The 19,953-nt window shown below is 35.2% G+C and overlaps 1 long non-coding RNA gene across 1 annotated transcript; it reads right to left on the bottom strand.

The window, feature by feature from the left end:
- Window positions 1-771: 771 nt before the first annotated feature.
- On the bottom strand, window positions 772-9,465 carry LOC112475545. Its single transcript, XR_003044748.1, has 3 exons — window positions 9,298-9,465; window positions 8,495-8,552; window positions 772-885 (listed from the first exon to the last, which is right to left on the bottom strand). It is a non-coding gene; the product is annotated as an uncharacterized LOC112475545 (long non-coding RNA).
- Window positions 9,466-19,953: the final 10,488 nt, after the last annotated feature.

Raw genomic sequence — 19,953 nt, 5'->3', positions numbered from 1 at the left:
GGAGAATGACAAAGCTCTTCAATAAGCAGATCAGAATCTTTCCAAACTTTACGTGATAAACACAGTTTACCCCAAGTAAGGTTTCATTTTCCTTGTGTCCCTTACTCAGTTTAGTAAGCCTTTACAGAAACTTTTCTAGCTATGTAGCTCTTGTGTATGTCTCAAAACACACCCTCTTATACAGAGTATAAAACAACTTATCACTATTAACCATTTTTCAGGACAACCTATTGTGGCAGCTTATGAATGCTGAAGGTCGTTTTGATATGGAAATTAAACTTTACTTTTCTTCCTTTGTTTCAGAAGTTTAATTTTAGAATTAAGTGATCCTTGCCTTCAAGGAGAAGGAAATCTATTTTTGGCTGATTAACTTTGGTTATGAAGATTCAACAAGATTTGTTGCAAAAGAACCTGAGGAATGGTGATGTATCATGGAAAAGGCAAAAGAGAAGGGATCTGGGTATTTACTAAATATGCTGAACAAAATCAGAGAGGAAAGGATCTTCCCTGTCAACCTAAAATGAGATTCGCCTAGTTCAGGAAAGGACAGGAGAGAGAGAGAGAGAGAAAGAGTGAGCTGTGGTTTATCTAGGAAAATAGGCAGCCTTAGTTGTTGTCCGTTTCACAAGTGTGACTTGTAGGGAGCATTGCATCCAGAAGTTGTCCAGGCACTACATCAATCCAGCAGATTACCCAGCTATCCCATGCGACAGGTGTCAAGCTTGTGTCCTGTCTATCATTTCTCTTTACTTCTAAACAACTTACTCAGAGGTGGCCTAGCTGGAGTGATGCTCGTCCAGGTCCATGAATGTGCTGGTTCTCCGTTAGACTTATCCTGTGTGAACTCTCACCATTCTCCACACACACCATTGGGACCATGACCACCTGAGTGCTCAAGACAAGAGGCATGGGGTCATGACACACAGAAAGACAGCAATGAATGGAACCAGATAGAAACCCACTTAAGCTAAGGCAGTGCTTTCTTCTCTCAGGGAAGATAAATTTTAGAATTTACAGGGATTCTAGCCCATTTGTCAAGGTAGAAGAACTGGTTGGGGTTGGAGAACCAAGAATGTTTACTTGCCTAAAGAGTCTGCTGTGCATACCTGCATTGGAAACCCACTGTCATATTAGGTTGAATCATATAAAATTTCAAATGTTCAACCATTTTGGCCTACTAAAATGGCAATTTTGTGTTGTCCGACATAATCATAGAATATCTGGGGACTTGAGAAGCCAGCCAAGGATGGCTGCAGAGGTTCTATATAAGAAAGACTTAGATGTGTTATTCTGATGGAGGAAGGAGGAGATGTGTAAGGAACTTACAATGAAACTGCAGTTGCTTTGCAAATACACTAATTTTACTTAGATTAAACATTTGTTTAGAATTTTCCCTTCCTCATTTTCCTCTTATCATCTTTGTCAATGCCATTGATCCCAACCGGTCAGATAGCTTTTTCTATCACATACATGACTAAAAGCATGAATTTGCCTTTTTTTTAGATTTTGCCCTTTTTTTCTATATACCTCCTCTTCTTCTACCTATCACACTAAGATCTGAGATTCCCAAACAACATATATGCTGCCTATCTTCCTCAAACATATTCCTTCAGTCTTAAAAAACAACAACAACAACAAAACAATTTTATCATTCAGCTCAACATATCCCATTCTAAACTCTCTAGTTTCTCACTTTATTACAACAGAGAGTAGTTCAATGCAAGCCTCATTCATGGCTCTCAAATTCATTTTTTTCTGAGCTAGGTAACTGATTGGGTAGAGCTGTGTTCCAATTGCTCAAGTCACTCCTTTCCTAGTCACCCAAGTGCAGAACTTCAAGTCACTTCTAATTTCTCATTCACCATCCCCTGCACCTTGTTATGAAGTTCTGAATCACTCTTCTTCCACAATCTCTCTCTCTTTTTAAATTAATTTGGCAATAGTAAGTGCTTTCTACATGCCATTCTCATTAGTAGTTGTTCCTATCTGTTTTCTAATTCCCCTGAATGCTGCCGCAATTCAAGTCCTTATTACCTTCTGTTTGGATTTCTGTATTGCTTTCCCAATTGTTTATCTTTATAGCAAACCATCTTCTATACTGCTGCCAAATTAGGATTTTTTAAAATCATTTTTATATTTTATGAATCTGACCCAAAGATGAATAATTGTTGAACAAATAATATGGAGGAAAAAAAGAGGAAGAAAAATGGGAACTGGTATGAGGCTGGTCACCAAAAACAAGACTGAATACCACAGTTACTGGGTATTCACAGCATCCATGGTGTCCCAAGGTCATGGCAGGCTCCCTCAGGATTCAGGCATAGATAGTACAAGAGTTTCCAAGAGGAACAATCAGGTTCGTGATCTGATACATTAGAAACAAAAATGGGAACGACAGGGTAACTCCAGAGGTCATGAAGGGTGGCCAGTGCTAATCTCCACTGGATTTAGAGGTAAAGATGCTGAGTCTGTTGAAATATTCCCTGCCTTTTTTTTTTTTTTTTCGTCTGGTAGGAGAACTTGGGCAAGGTTGCATTTTGAAGGAAGAAGTTAAGTAGGTCCAGTTTTGTGAAACTAGGAAATAATGCAGAGGCTGATAATCCTATTATTTCTTTGCTCAAAAACACTCACTGGCTCTTTATTGCCTTTAACTGTCAACAAAATCCTCACCATGTCCCTCAACCTCCCTTTCTAGCTTTGCCTTAAACAATTCCCTACATATACGTAGTAATCCATCCAACCTTCAAAATGCCTACACTTTTCATGCCTTCATGAGTCTCTCCCTGAAAAACTCTTATTTCTTCATCTGTGCCTGCAAAATACTATCTACCATTCAAGTGCTGATTCAGATCCCACCTCCTCCTGAAAGTATTACTGAATCAGATAGAAAGATTGAATTGCTTCCTCCTTGGGACTTTGCACTTCTCACAATGCATGCCTTGTTGAAACTAAATTCTAAGTATCTATCTATCTAAATGCCTGCCTATGGTATGCAGAAAACATACAATGATTTCCTTTTTTTTTTGTATTTGACATTATAGTATGGACATTCTGCACTCATCTAGCCACTTCTATAAAATTATAAGCATTTTTTTTTTTCCAAACAGAGATCATATAGTAACTGACTGATCCTTAATGGTGCCTACCATAATGCCTTGTACAAAACAGGCCTCAGTCAAGATTTACATAATTTATTAAGTTATCTAATTATATATTAAATTGTGTAGCTCAAGTATTGAGCTTTCCCTAGACAGTGGATCAAGACGTATTGATATTAATGTTCACATTTAAATAACAAAGCCCCAAACCCCCACCTGCTAAAAGAGGTGGGGGTATGCTCTGGAGTTCTACTACACCAATATTTCTGAGAATCTTCAACAGTACTGACATATGTCTATGAATCTGTCTCGATGGCCACTGAATGTGATTGCTTTCCAGTAAAAATTAGGCAGCCCAGGCACCACTGCTACACTAAGGAGCCATTCAAGGCTGGAATTCTCCTAATTCTACTGCTGCCATTGTCATAACTGGGAGACCAGAAATCTTTCTTATTGCTTTTTGAAGTGAGAAGGAGAAACCTTTTCTGCATTATACTTAACTGATGTGAGCAGTGGTGGGAGTGAGAGCGAGCCCTTTAATTTGGCCATAGAACTGCAATGATTTATAGTAGCTATCAATAACTTTTCACTCACTGTTGCAACTAGTAAAATCATTGCTTTGTGGTCCAGGCTCTGTTAGTCCCACAGATATGCCACTCATATTCAGCTATCTGGTCTTGCTGCTGCTTTTAGGCAACTGAATACTTTAAACTTTAGCACCATTGCTGTTGTCACCACCTCTTCCTCAAGCACTACTATCACAATAATGGTTGAAAGTGATGAGCCCATGACACCACCAACATTGCTACCAGTCTTTCTGGGGAACTTACAATCACTGGGTCCATCTGACATGAAAAACTGCTACTTAATCAAGCTACCTTATTATACCATTGAAATGAAGTTCTCCACTCATTCGCCTGGGCAAAGATGATATATTGAGAAATCTTATGATTGTTCTCTTTTACATTCCCTTAGAATGTATCAGCAAAGTTGTTTGAGCTCAATTCAGTTCTTTTAACTTGTACATGCATATAGCTACATTCTGCCAAGTGTTGCTTCCATCCCTGACTCCCTCTCCTCATCCCTTATGTGGCTGGACTGGGATGAGTTCTGGTATCAGCCACCTAGCTGTACTAGAATCAATACTCCATACCTCCCTTAAGCCCACTTTGTCTGGCTCACTTTTTCAGTCTTATTCTTTTATCATGAAATCTCTCTCAGGAGTCTTATTTTCTTTACTAAAAAGGCCTCCATTAGAGTTATAGCAGTCCATTTGAAATGTGAGTATACCCTTGAACCTCATTGGTTGTCAGGTCTGAGTCTTTCATCTTATCCCATGAGGTCTTCTATCCCAATATAAATTAGTAAATGCAAGTGATGTGGGGTAGAATGAGTGTTTTTTGAGTCCTTTATCCTGACCGTCCAAGACATCTGTAATCACTGCATATCGGAAACTATTTTTAAAATCTTCTAAATTTCCTGGAGAAGGCTAAGGAATTTTAAAATTTAACTATTACCGTGCTTGGCTATTCTGTATGTTTTCTGTTGGTATATGTGTATGAGTTAATCATCTGAGGCTGGGGAAAGAACCACCCAAAAATTGTTAGAGGTGCTCATAGAGGGCTGATTGCAGGGTACTCATAGAAGGCTGATAATAGTACCTGTTCATACAGGCAGATTGGAAACTCTCACTATTTAACAGCCAGTAGTGTAAAATTCACAATGACTGCCTTCCTATCAAAACATATGAGACGCACAAAGAAGCAGGAAAATACAATTCATAATAAAGGGAATACTCAATTAAAAGAAACGGACACAGAAGTGGCACATATGTGAGAATTAGCATAGGACATTAAAATGGTTATAATAACTGCATTTCATATGTCCAAAAAGTTAAGTAGAGATATGAAAGCTATAAAAAGATTCTAACAAAATTTCTGTAGACGAAGACTATAATATTTGAGAAGAAAATTACACTGGATTGATTAATGGAAGATTAGACATTGCAGAAGAGAAGAATGAAAGATTGATGACCTTGAACAAATAGAAATAGAACTTATTCAAAATAAATCGCAGATTAAAAAATTTAAATGAGCATTAACCCATGGGAGAACTTCAATTGACTTAATATATGGGTGATTAGAATTCCCAAGAGAGAGAGAAAAAAAAATTTTGGAAGAAATAATGGCTGTTATTTTCTCCCAATTTTAGGGACTATAAATCCACAGATCCAAGAAGCTAAATGGCTCTCAAGCACAGAAACATGAAGAAAACTGCACCAAGACATACAATCATATTACTGGAGACCTGCACTTAATAAAAACCTTAACAATTCCAGCAGGAGGAAAATGATACATAAGAGAAACATGAATATGAATAACAGCAGATTGGAAATAATATTAGTAAGAAAAAAATGGAGCAACATCTTTAAAGTACTAAATTAAAATAATAATAATAATAATATAATAATAACTGCCGACTTAGAATCCTATATCTAGCAAATATATCTTTCAAAATGTAAGTAAAGAGTTTTTCAGCAATACAATTATTTTATTTCTGTGTGAAGACTTCCTTTAAGATTTCATACAGTGAAAAAAAATCTTAAATTTTAAATTTATCACCAGCAGACTTGCACTGTATGAAATCTTAAAGGAAGTCTTCACACAGAAATAAAATAATACCACATAGAAATATGGACCTACATAAAGTAATGAAGTGACTGGAAATGGTACTACAGGGAAAATAAATGAGATTTTCTTTAAATTATCTAAATATATTTAAAAGATAATTGAGTATTTATACAGAAATAATAATGTGTGGTAGGAATAACATGTATAAAAGTAAAATATATGACAACTAGCGTGGAGGTATGGAGAAATGGAAATGTACTAATGTAAGGGTCTTATACTGTATGTGATGCTTTATAATATCACTTGAAGGAAAGCTGTGATAAAGATGTACACTACTGATCCTAAAAAAATCACTAGAATAACAAAACAAAAAGTATTGTTATAGCTAATAACCCCCTCCCCCCCCAAAAAGGTAGAATCTTAAAAATATTCAATTATTCCAAAAGAAGAATAGTCAAAAAGAACAGATAGAATAAATAGAAAACAGGTAACAAAATGGTATTTTTAAACTTAGCCATATCAATAATCATATTAAATATAAATGGTCTAAACACCCTAGATTTTTAAAAAGTCACTTCCTTGTTGAAGGACACTACATTAACTTAACTCCTTTGCCAGAAACAGGAAAGTCTACTTAGAAGGTCAAAGAGCAATAAATTCTTGTATTCACAGCAAATCCCACATGCTTGACAGTCTCTTTCTATTAAATGTTTCTTTGACCTGAGAGAACATGATCTAGTTAATTTCAGCTGCAGCAACCTGGCATGTCACCCACACAGTCTGTGGAGGGGAGGGTTATAAAGAAAATCATCACATCCTTGGATGATCACTGTGAACTTCCATTAGCTGACAGTCCAAGAGAGGTTCCTTCCAGCGCCATCATTTCTCACCAAGCTATTAAAATAGTTTCTTAACTGGCTTCCTGGTTCCAGTCTACAATACTTGATACAGACACTTCTCCCCACATTGCTGCTAAGTATTCTTTCTAGAAAAAATAAAAAAGAACCAATGATTTGGAATTGTGTGTGAGGTCCTCCATATGAGATTTCTGATAGGTGCTCATGTCGTGCCTTTGCCCTACATTATTCTCCAAACTTAATATGCTGGTTTGCTCTCCAGCTTTTATTCATTCACTTCAGCCTACTTCACCCCATTCCTACATACTACATTCAACCCACTCCTACATAAATAGAAAAATGTCCAATCATTTTTCAAGTCTCAGACAAAGCTTCTCTTCTATGAAAATTTTCTGACATCTCTTCCCACTCCAATCTTAGTATAACTCATTTTATGTCCTCTGTACCCTAATCAGTATTGTCTTATGTTACAGCACCTATAACACATTTTTACTTTATTTGAACAAATGTCTTATGCTTTATTTAACTGTTATACTCAAGACCCAGCACAGCATATCTCAGTCTTGGCACTACTGACAAGGTTAGTCTTTGTTTGGTTGGGGGAGGGGGGAAGGCTCTCCTATATACTGTCAGATGTTTAGTAGCATCCCCAGATGTTTAGTAGCATTCTGCCACTAAGTAGTACTCCCCCTCACCTGAATCATGGCAACCAAAATGGTTTCCAGACATTGCCAACATCTTTTAGGGGGAGAAAAATCATCCTGGTTGAGAAGTACTGGCCTAACGGATCTTTGAGCATATAAAAGTACGTGGAATAAGAATATGTATTGCTTTGTAGGGGTGACAAGCAACAACAGGAAAAGGTAGAACTTAACACATTGTTCCACAATTATCTTTGAGAAGAATCACATGCAGTGGATAGGAAGTGGGCCAAGGCAGAGGCTGCAATGTTGGAGTCTGTAGAAAAAAAAAGGAAGGGCTCCATGTGGAATCAAAGCAGGAGCAAAACATAAACGTGTCCTCTCTTCCATTCTCTCTACTAGAGAAGTCTGAGCCAACTTTGAACTCTGGTCCTTATCCTTTATCAAGAAGAGGAGTCTGAATGAATGATGAACGCTCTACTTCAGTGGAACCAAAGTGAGGTAGAGCTTCCTCCCTTCCCCCGATCTGGATTTAGTCACCAAGATTTGGAAAACACAGGCAGAAACAACTACAGGGGATCTGGATTTAAATAAACAGATTTTTTAGGATAGGTCAAGTAGATTTTTACACTGAAATAAAGAACACGTGAGAGTCATAATAGAAATGTAGAAATCATAAATAGCAAACCTAACGCCAACACAGCAGCAGTACAAGAGATCAGCAGAGCCGTGACCAAATGTTAAAAATAAAATAGATCTAAACAGATACACTGAAGGTAGGAATTTTTTGTTTTGTTTTTTAAAGCCAGTGTAACAAATGATGGCAATAGTAACTTCAGCAGGCTACTAAAAGGCTGGATATCTCAAAAAATGATCCTCTCTTCCTTAGCAAAAATAATATTAAAATGAAACTGGGATATTTAGCTCCTCTTTTAACACAGCAGGGATCATTTACAGCAAATAAGCCTAAGGGCACTCCAGGGCGGGAACCACTGATGCTGTTGAGAACTGACCATTGTCATTATCCACATACTGTGTTAAACGCCCAAGCCATGCCTATCAACAGTCTTCTGCCTCTGCCTCTGCCTTCAGAGTGCTATTTCTTTTTCCTCCTTAAATCTTAAGCGAGCCCTCTAAACAGAAAAGGAAGTTCCTCAACTATCTCAACTATTCTCTCTCTCATCTCACCCTGTGCTGACCCCCAATGCCAGAAAGAAAATAAGTAGACCCAAAATTTAGCATAAAGATTAGGCTACAGAAGGACTTACCAATGAGGCAATTATTTTTATTCAGCATCTCCACTGTGTCAAGAATTCATTTCAGGTTCTGTGAAAGTAAAAAGAAAAAAAGAAAAAAAAAGAGATAGAATCCGAATAAACATTTTTTTCCTGAGCTTGAGAATTGTTCAAGAGAACAATAGGCCCATGAAGTAACTGTATGTTTACAAAGCAGGCTGCTTAGATCAGAGCGCAGAGGCAAAATAAGTCTGGGGATCTTCAAGGGGCCTCAATCAATGAAGGCTTTTGAGAAGAATGTTTAATTGTTAAAGAGTGCATGACAGACACTTAAAAGCAGAACAGACCCTTATCAACCTGAAAGAAAATTAGATTTAATAGCACTTGAAATCAAAGGGGTGAATTAAAGGGCATTAATATGGCTGCACTTGCAGCCTTGAGAAAGTGGCTCAACCTCTCAGAGCCTCATTTTTCTTATTTATAAAATGTTACAGAACGAATTTCTCCTTTATACATTTGTCGTGAAGTTTAAGTGAAGTAAAGTACCTTTTATGTGCACAAGCATTATAGTTTTTATTACTGTTATTGCAGTGAATTCCAGAACCATTCCATGGGCAGGAGAAAATGCACCAAATTGATCAAAAGCAATTATCTCTTGATACTGAGATTAGAGGTGGACTGGTTTTCTTCTTTCTACTTTTCCACATTTTCTACATTTTCTATAACAACCATATATTATTTTATAATCAGTAAAACATCAGCATTTAAAACAGATTTTAAATGTAAATTTCTTGAATGAATTATTTGGCAAGATAATAAATGTTAATCCAACTCACATAATCAAGTGGCTTTTGAATATACGAATCCTTGATTATACTGAACACTTAGATTACACCAAACATTGTTCTATGTCACATACAAAAATGATAAAGCATGCTCCTGGGCTGCAGGGAGATCAGTATTGTGAATGAATGTGTCCTTTCCTCATTCTCTCTTCAAAAAGTAGTCCAAATAAACTGCTGCCATGGACCAGACCTGCATGAAAAGGAACCAAAGTCCAATTGTTTAAAGTTCGAAACTGGGAATTAGAAGATGTGAATTCAAATCTTGGTTAATATTTAGCAAATATTAATTGACTACCTACTACATGCTGGATATTTTCTAGGCATGAGAAAAACAGTGGTAAACAAGTAGGTAGCCTTGGATATGATTTTTTAGTTTTCTGTCCCCATTTTCTTATTTTTCCAATTGGAAGGAATAAATGAGATAACATATAGTGTCCAGTATAAAGCAAGCACACAGCACCCTTCTATACTGAATCTTTCCCATCAGAATTCAAGCATACTGGTAAATCTCTCATTTTCAAAGTAATAATAATAAAATTTCTTTGATTCCACATCCACCTCTAGTTACCAACTCATTTTCTCTCTTACTGTTCACTGGCTACTCTTCTGGTAAGCTGTCTACACTCACTGTCGCCAATTCCTCCCCTCCCTTTCTCTCTTGAACTCACTCTTAACAAGCATTGGCCCAGAAATTGCTTTTGTCAACAGGGTCTCAGATAATAAACACTCTGTCTTTGTGCAAATTAGAAAACGGTGCCCTCCTGAATGAATGAGTTATAAATATCTGTGCCCTCCATGTGGATATAGCAGATGTAGGCAGTACTTCACTACTACTCACCCATTCAAACGGGCACCTTTGTATAAGGCATAACCAACACACCCACAGTAATGCTGCTTCTCGTGACCACTGGTGGCTTCCAAGTGGTCAAAGCTATGGATCATTTCTCAGTCTTTTTTTGCCTGCAATATCAGCAACATATGCCAGAGTTGATTGCTCCCTCTTCTTTGAAGCATCTTATTTACAACACACTCTCCCTTTCATTCTTTCTCTCTGTGTTTCCTCTTTTTCACATTAGAGTCTAAGGACTTATTTATCTTGTAACTTTTACCAGCATCTCCCCATTTAACCTGCCCTTCAGCCCCTGGCAATCATAATTTGTATTTCCATGGGTAAAATACTGCATGATCTCACTTATATGTGGAATCTAAAAACAAAAACAAACAAACAAACAAACAAAAACCAAGAAAGTAAAACATAGAAACAGAGAGTAGAAAAGTGGTTGCCAGGGGCTAGGGAGTGGGGAAAATAGAGAGAGGTTGGTAAAGGAGTACAAACTTCCAGATATAAAATGAAGAAGGTCTGAGGATCTAATGTAAAACATGGTGACTATGGTTGATAACACTGTATTATATAACTGAACAATTTTAACAACAACAAAAAATAATTTGTCTTTCTCTGTTTAACTTATTTCACTTAGCATAATGCCTTCAACGTCCATCTGTATTGTTGCAAATGGCAGGATTTTTCTTAATGGCTAAATAGCTTTCCAGTGTGTGTGTGTGTGTGTGTGTGTGTGTGTGTGTGTGTGTGTGTGTACCACATTTTCTTTAACCATTTATCTGTCAATGGATAGTTGTTTCTTAGCTACTATGTCTTAGCTATTGTGAATAATGCTCAAATGACGATGAAAGTGCACATATCTCTTCAAAAATCTGACCTCATTTCTTTAAAATATATAACCAGAAGTGAGATTGCTGGATCATATGGTAGATCTGTTTTTAATTTTTTTGAAGAACATCCATACTGTTTTCAATAGTGCCTGCACCAATTTATATTCCTACCACCAGTGTGCAAGGGTTCCCTTTTCTCTACATCCTCACTAACGCTTGTTACTTCTTATCATTTTTATAATAGCCATTCTAACAGGTGTGAGATGATACATCATTGTGATTTTGATTTGCATGTCTCTGATGATAAGTGAGGCTGAGCACCTTTTCATGTACCTATAGGCCATCTGTGTGTTATTTGGGGGAAAATGTCTATTCAATTCCTCTGCCCATTTTTAATTGAATTCTTTGGCATTTTTTGTTATTGAGTTGTATGAATTCTTTATATATTTTGAAAATCAACCCCTTAGATATGATTTGCAAATATTTTCTTCCATTCCGTAGGTGCCTTTTCATTTTGTTGATACTTTGATTATACAGAACTTTTCAGTTTCATGTAGTGCCATGTGTTTATTTTGCTTTTGTTACCTGTATTTTGGTGTTATATCAAAAAAAATTATTGCTGAGACCAATGTAAAGGAGATTATTCAGAGATGTGTTAATTTCCACATGTTTCTGAATTTTCCAGTTTTCCTCCTTTACTCATTTCTAGTTTCATGTCATCGTGGTCAGAAAAGATACTTGGTATGATTTTAATCATCTTAAATTTGCTATGACCTGTTTTGTGATCTATCACATGATCTATCTTGGAGAATGTTCCATGTGTGCTTGATAAACCTACAGCTAACATCATACTCAATGGAGAAAGGCTAAAAGCATTTTCCTTAAGATCAGGAACAAGACAAGGATGCCCACTTTCACCACTTCTGTTCAACATTGTATTAGAAGTCTTAGCCACAGCAATAAGACAAGAAAGAGAAATAAAATTATCCAAGTTGGAAAGGAAGAAGTAAAACTCTCGTTATTTGCAAATGACATGATACTATATATAGAGAACCCTAAAGATTTCACCAAAAATCTGTTAGAACTGATCAATGAATTCAGTAAAGTAGCAGGTTACAAAATAAATATTCAGAAGTCAGTAATATTTTTATAGACCAATGATGAACTTTCAGAAAGAGAAATTAAAATAACAATCCCATTTACAATTTTATCAAAAACAATAAAATACCTGGGAATCAAATTAACCAAGGAGATAAAAGACCTGCTCTCAGAAAATTATAAGTAACTGAAAAATAAATTGAAGAAGATAAAAATAAATGGAAGCATATACTGTGCTCATGGGTAGGAAGAATCAACATCATTAAAATGGCCATACTACCCAAAGCAATCTATAGATTCAATGTAATCCCTATCACAATACCAATGACATTTTTCAGAAAGCTAGAGCAAATAATCTTAAAATTTATATGGAGTTATAAAAGACCCCGAATAGCCATGGCAATCTTGAGAAAGAACAAAGTTGGAGGTTTCACACTACCTGATATCAAACTATATTACTAGGGTACAGTAATCAAAATAGCATGGTACTAGCATAAAAAACAGATACAGTGATCAGGGGAAAAGAATAGGGAGCCCAGAAAAAAATCCACGCCTATACTCTCACTTAATATATGACAAAAGAGGCAAGAATATACAATGGAGTAAAGACAGTCTCTTCAATAAATGGTGTTGGGAAAATTGGACAGATACATGCAAAAACCAGAAACTAGACCACCTTCACCATATACAAGAATAGACTCAAAATGGATTAAAGAATTAAATGTAAGACCCGAAACCATAAAACTTCTAGAAGAAAACATAGGCAATAATCTCTTTGATATTGCTACTAGTAGTTTATTTTTGGACATATCTCCTTGGGCAAGGGAGACAAAAGAAAAAATAAACCAATGGGACTATATCAAACTAAAAAGTTTTTGCACAGCAGTGGAAACCATCAACAAAATGAAAAGACAACCAACTGAATGGGAGAAGATTTCACTTATGATACATCTGATAAGAGGTTAATATCTAAAATACAGAAAGAACTCATACAACTCAACACCAAAGAAACAAACAATCCAATTAAAAATAGGCAGAAGACCTGAACAGATATTTCTCCAAAGAAAAAATACAGATGGCCAATAGATATATGAAAAGATGCTCAAGGTCACTAATCATCAGAGAAATGTAAATTAAAACCACGATGAGATACCACCTCGCACCTGTCAGAATGGCTATCATCAATAAATCAAAGAACACACACACACACACACACACACACACAATAATTCATAAAAATCTATGCACCACTGTTTCCATGGCAGCACAGTTTACAATAGTCAAGATATGGAAGCAACCTAAATGCCCATCAATAGACAATGGATAAAGAAGAATGGTTCATATATTCAGTGGAATATTACTCAGCCATTAAAAAAATGAAATCCTACTATTCACGATGACATGAATGGACCTAGAAGTTATTATGATGAGTGAAATAAGTCAGACAGTGGAAGATAAATACCATATGATTTTATTTATATGCGAAGTCTAAGGAACAAAAAGAACAAACTAATCAAAACCAGACTCATAAATATAGAAGACAATCTGGTGATGGTCATAGGAGAGGGGAGTTGGGAGGCTGGCAGAAAGGGGTAAAGGGTTAAAGAAGTACAAATTAGTAGCCGATAGATGGTCACGGGGATGGGGAGCATGGCATAGGGAATGCAGTTAGCATTAATGTAATAGCTTAGGTGTAGAGACAAAGGAAAGAAAGGGCAATCAGGGGATCATTTATAAACTATATAAATGTCTAACCAATGTACTGTATACTTGAAACTAATAAATGTTTTTTTAAAGAATATGTATTCTATTGCCGTTGGATGGAATGTTCTGTATATGTCTGCTAGGTCCATTTGTACTAAAGTATATTTCAAGTCCAGCATTTATTGATTTTGTGTCTGGATGATCTATTAATTGTTGAAAGTTAGGTATTAAATTACCCTGCTATTATTGTATTATCATTTATTTTTCCCTTCAGAACTATTAGTATTTGCTTACTATATTTTGGTTCTCCAATGTTAAGTGTATATATTCTTACGATTGTTTTATCCTCTTGATAAATTAACCCCTTTATCATCATATAATGACATTCTTGGGGTCTTGTTACAATTTATTTATTTATTTTTGACAAATTAGAATTGTTACGGTTTTTGACTTAAGGTACATTGTGTCTGCTGTAAGTATACTCACCCTGTTCTCTTTCAGTTTTCATTTGCATGAAATATCTTTTTCCATCTTATTACTTTGAGCCTATAGGTGTGTCCTCAAAGCTGAAGTGAATGTCTTGTAAGCTATATATAATTAGGTCTTGTTTTTTTTTATCTATTCAGCCACTCTATCCCTTTTGATTGGAGAATTTCGTCTATTTATATTTAAAATAATTATTGATAGGTAAGGATTCGATGTCTTATTGTTTTCTGGGTTTTTTGCAGTTCCCTCTTGTTTCTTCCTCTCTTGCTGTCTTCCTTTGTGAATTGATGATTTTATGCATGCTTTGATTCTCTTTATCTTTTGTGTCTCTATTATATGGGTTTGTTTTGTGGTTACAAGGAGGCTTATATAAAACATCTTATAGCTCTAACAGTCTATTTCAAACCTATAACAATTAACTTCAATTTCATATAAAAATTCTACTCTTTTATTCCTCCCTCCATTTTGTGTTTTAACGTCACAATTTACCTTTTATTGAATATACATTAACAAATTATTGTAGCTATAGTTATTTTTAATTTTTTTGTCCTTTAATCTTTATACTAGAGTTACGTGGTTAATCCACCACCGTGGATTAATACACTATTAGAGTATTCTGAATTCGACTATATATTTTTTTACCAGTGTGTTGTATATTTTCATGTTTTCATGTTACTAATTACCATCCTTTTATTTCAGCTTGAAGAACTCCTTTCAGCCTTTCTTGTAAGGCTCCCTCCCATGATTTCCAACTCCTGTATCCAACTGCCTCCAGCCATCTCCACTTGGGTGTCTAATAAACATGTCAAAGTTAACAAGCTCAAGACTGAGTTTCCAATTCCCTCCCATGGTCTTCCCATCATTCTAATTATTTGGACCAAAAATCTTGGGTTACAGAATTCCTTCTCTCTCTCATACCCTACATCCATCTGTAAGCATATTCATCAGCACAACCTTCAAATACTGGAGAAATCCAACAATGTTCACTTCCTCCACTACTCATACGTGATCCGAACTACCACCACCATTTATCTATTATTTCTATTGCTTCCTAACTGTTGAATCTGCTTCTGTTCTGGTCCCTTCTCAATCTATTTCCCACATAAATCAGAGTGATCTTGTTAAATTTAAGACAGATTATGTCACCTCTCTATTTAAAACCTTCTAGCAGGTTCCTATCTAACTCAGAGAAAAAGGCAATGATCATAATATCACATCAGCTTCCCCATGACACCTGGCCTCTACTATCTCTCTGAAATCCTTTTCAATACCCTCTGTCCCTCAGCACACACCATTCTTCTTCTGCCATATTTGATGATTTATTATTCCTTGAGCACACCAAGTACACACACACCTACCTCAGGAATTTTCTACTTGCTGTTCCTGCTTCCTCAAATGTATTTTTCCTCAAAGCTCCTCTGTTAATTCCTTACTTTCTTCAGTTGTCACCTTCTCAGCGATGCCTTCATGGCTACCATTTTCCTTCTCAGACTTATTACTCAATAATATAAAAGTTATTTTATTTATATTTTCTTTACTTTTTATCTCTTCCCAAAATAAGGCCCTTAGGGGTAGGAATCTTTCTGTTTATTAACTTCTTTATCCTAGAACCTAAACCAGAGCATGACAATTATCTTGTGCCCAATAAATATTTGTTGAATAAATATATTGATATATATGTATATATTAAATAATTAAAAGAACGTATAGTCATTATAAATAGTGACACAGTCTTGTACTTGACTATTTCCAAATGGCAGCACCACAGAAGATTCGAAAAAGGGAAAAGGTGAGCCCAGTGATTCTGGAAGTGACTGACCAAATGCCTGCAGCAACATGGCAGAATATAAGTGCCGAGGAAGTAAAGGCATCCTATGCCTATTTGTGAAATTTACCATATTCATATTTCTTTTATTCTCAAACACAGAAATCAAATTCAGATGACTGTAAAAAGAGTCCTAAAGAGATAAATTAAGTAAATTATATAGGTCAGAGAGATTCGATGAGATTAAGTTGAAAGTGTACAGTAATGAAATTTGTATATGTAAACATGTTGAAGTTCATTTCTGTTGCCAGTATGCTGTTTCCCTTTCCTGTCTTCTCAAACTCTTGCAGTTATGTATAGCCGTCTGATTAGTTCTGGCCAATGAAATGTAAACTGCACATCCACTTGCCATTACCTGTACTTAGCAGTTTTCTTTATATTTATCTTTTTAGGTGTTTTGTTCACTGTGAGTCTTGAATCTGTGTGCTGATGTTTTTTTACCTGTTTTTAAAAATTCCTAGCCTTTATTTTTTCAAATATTGTTTCTGTCCCATTCTCTATCTCATTTCTTTCTGATACACCAGTTATACACATATTAAATTATTCGTCTGTATTTATTATGTCATTTATGTTTTATTTGCTGTTGCTCTTTTTAGTTGTTTTCTATGTTTCAGTTTGAGTATTTTATTCACTTGCCCTTGAGTTCTTTATCCTAGAACCATGTCTTTTACCTTATTTGAGCTGATGTTAAAATTCATTTAAAATCTTAAATATTTTAGTTCCAGAATATTTATTTTTATAGTTTCTAATTATTTAATAAAATCCTCTTTCTTTTTAACCTCTATCAATCTTCTCTCCTATTTCTTCAACTTATTTATAGTAATTAATTTATAGACCTTGTCTGTCAACTCAATATCTCAATATATGCATATCTACTTCTATTGATAATATTTTGTTAGACATATTTTCTTGCCTCTTCACAAGTCTCTTAAATTTTTACTATGTATTCTATATCATATGTAAAATAGTCTAAAATTGATCTAATTTTCTCCAAGAAAGAGTTTTCTCTTCTTGTGTTGGGCGGATGAGTTGAGAAGCTGATCCCAGCAATCCTATCAGAAATTGCACTTAGTCAAAGCTAGGTTTTAGTTTTAATTAGAATCATTCCACCTCTAGTTTCAAGTGTCCCCAGTAGGAGATTTGTTATCTCCATGTTGCAAGCCCTTCCCTACATGGGGACCCTTCCTTCAAAGCACCATGAGATGATTGGAGTTTTACTCTCTCTCTCTCTTTAGTCCAGCTCCCAGAGGTCCCCATACTACTTTATCACTCAAATATCCCAAAGAGAAGTCATGCCAGGAATTTGGGATCCCTCTAGATTCTAATCTTTTGCATTAGCCCCCGTGGCCATCAAAAATTCTGCCAGCTTCTCTTTCCCCTAGTTGACTCCTTCTCCCTATGGCAAGCACATCTTCAGCACATCTCCACACATAGCAAATTCCCACATGGAAGAAAATACCTTGTGAACAAAATTCACCAGAGAAAGCTTCTCCAGCTCTAGAATTTTAGTTCACTCATTTTTTTTCTTCTAAAACTCTCCTATGTCTGTGAAAATATAAAGTTTATGAATACTCTGGTTTTTCTTTTCTTAGTTGTTTTAACAGGAATTATAGCTTGCCTCTACCTGTACCATCATAATTACAAGTGGAAGTCAAATTTTGTATTTAGGCTTTTAATTGGCTAAGCCTGAATGTAGGACTTTACATTGATCACTGTTAAGCTTTAAGTCCACGGATCAGACTTTGAACTATTATGTTATTCAAAATGTTAGAAATTATTGCCAGTTCTGTCTCATCTAATACTACGATTAGCACATCATCTATATCTTCAATCAATAAATTAACTAGGACTAAGTTACTCTAACTAGGATTAACTACAAATCTTTCTAGTGACATATTAGAAAACTTTGCTTAAATTGATAGCTCCGTCAATTAATACTTAAGCAAATATTCAACCAGATGTTAGATCATTCTTCATTAATGCTCAAGTCATTTCTTCGCCTACAAAAGAGATTGTCAATGAGAGTTAAAGGAGGAAAGACACTCTAGATTAATTGTGGCAGGCTTGCTCCATCTCCCTAAAATACCTAAAGTAGCAACAGTTAGTTATTTTGAAGTTGATAATTTACAAGTTAAAACTGTAACTCTAAATAGTTGTAATAGTAGCTTAGAAATGATGCTATGTTATTCAGAATATTTAAAATCATTGCAAGCTAAATAGATAAAGCATGCATCTTAGATATGGAAGCATAAATTATCGAAGAAAATATAAGTTTCAGACTTGAGCCATACAGAAATCCTAATAAAATAAATCTGCACATAAAAGAAAGATGTTCTGGAAGTGGTATTGTGAGAAAAAATGGTAAGAAAAAAAGCAGTTTTCATCTGCGAAAATTTATTCCTTTAGTTCCCTAAGTTATACACCAATTTTTAAATTTTTGATTTAGTTTTATTTAAAAATAAACACGTTTTTACTATGCTTTTAACCCTATATATGTAGGGTTTTCAGGACCAATTGTATATTAGGATCATATAGGTGTTTTTATTTTAATGTCCATTTGGGGCCTGAGTATTAGTATTTTTTAAAGTACTAATACGAGAACATAGACAATGTATTTTTTGAAGGAGTCCATGCAATTTAATTTTTTTAAAGACTATTTTTTAAAATAATTTTAGGTTTATAATAAAATAGAGAGGAAGGTACAGAGATTTCCCATATATTCACAGCCCCCACCATCTATACTGCTTACCAGAATGGCACTTTTTTTTTTTTTAATCAAGCGAACCTGCATTAATTAATATATTACCATCATCCAAAGTCCATAGTTTACCTTAAGGTTCACTCTTGGTGTTATACAGTCTATGGGTTTAGACAAATGTATAATGACATATATCCATCATTATAATATCTTACAGAGTATGTTGACTGCTCTAGAAACTCCTCTGTTTTCTGCCTATTTATCTCTTCCCCTTTCCGCCCATGGCAAACACTGATCTTTTTGTCTCCATAGTTTTGCTTTTTCTAGACTGTCATATAGTTGGTATCATACAATATGTAGCCTTCTCAGATTGGCTTCTTTCGCTTAGTAAAATGCAATTAAGGTTCCCCCATATATTTTCATGGCTTGATAGTGCATTTCTTTTTAGTACTGAATAATATTCCATTGTCCGGATGTACCACAGTTTACCCACTTACCTACTAAAGAACATCATGGTTGCCTCCAGGTTTTGGCAATTATTAACAAAGCAGCTAGAAACATCTATGTGCAGGTTTTCGTAGAAGTGTAAGTTCTCAACTCCTTTGAGATAATACTAAGGAGAGTGATTGCTGGATCATATGATAATGATATGTTTGGTTTTGTAAGAAACTGTCAAATTGTCTTTCAAAGAAGTTGTGCCATTTTGCATTTCCACCAGCGATGGTCGAGAGTTTCTTTTGTTCCATATTCCTGTCAGCATTTGGCGTTGTTAGTTTCCGGATTTGGGCCATTCTAATAGGTATATAAGGGTATCTCATTGTTTTAGTTTGCATTTCCCTAATAATATATGATGTGGAGCATCTTTTCATATGCTTATTTTACATTGCATATCTTCTTTGGTGAGGTATGTGCTAAGGTCTTTGGCCCATTTTTTAATTGGGTCGTTTTCTTATTGTTGAGTTTTATGAGTTCTTTGTATATTTTGAATAACAGTCCTTTATCAGATGTGTTTTCTGCAAATATTTTCTCCCAGTCTGTGACCTGTCTTCTAATTCTTATAATATTGTCTTTTATAAAGTAGAAGTTTTTCATTTTAATAAAGTCTAGTTTATCCATTATTTCCTTCATGGACTATATCTACATCAGTGTTTTTTAGACTATAGAT

This window comes from Pteropus alecto, unplaced genomic scaffold (genome assembly GCF_000325575.1).
Source record: "Pteropus alecto unplaced genomic scaffold, ASM32557v1 scaffold171, whole genome shotgun sequence".
Classification (NCBI taxonomy): Eukaryota; Metazoa; Chordata; class Mammalia; order Chiroptera; family Pteropodidae; genus Pteropus; species Pteropus alecto.
Note: the sequence above shows the minus strand (reverse complement) of the source record. Positions and strands in the feature narration are given on the sequence as shown.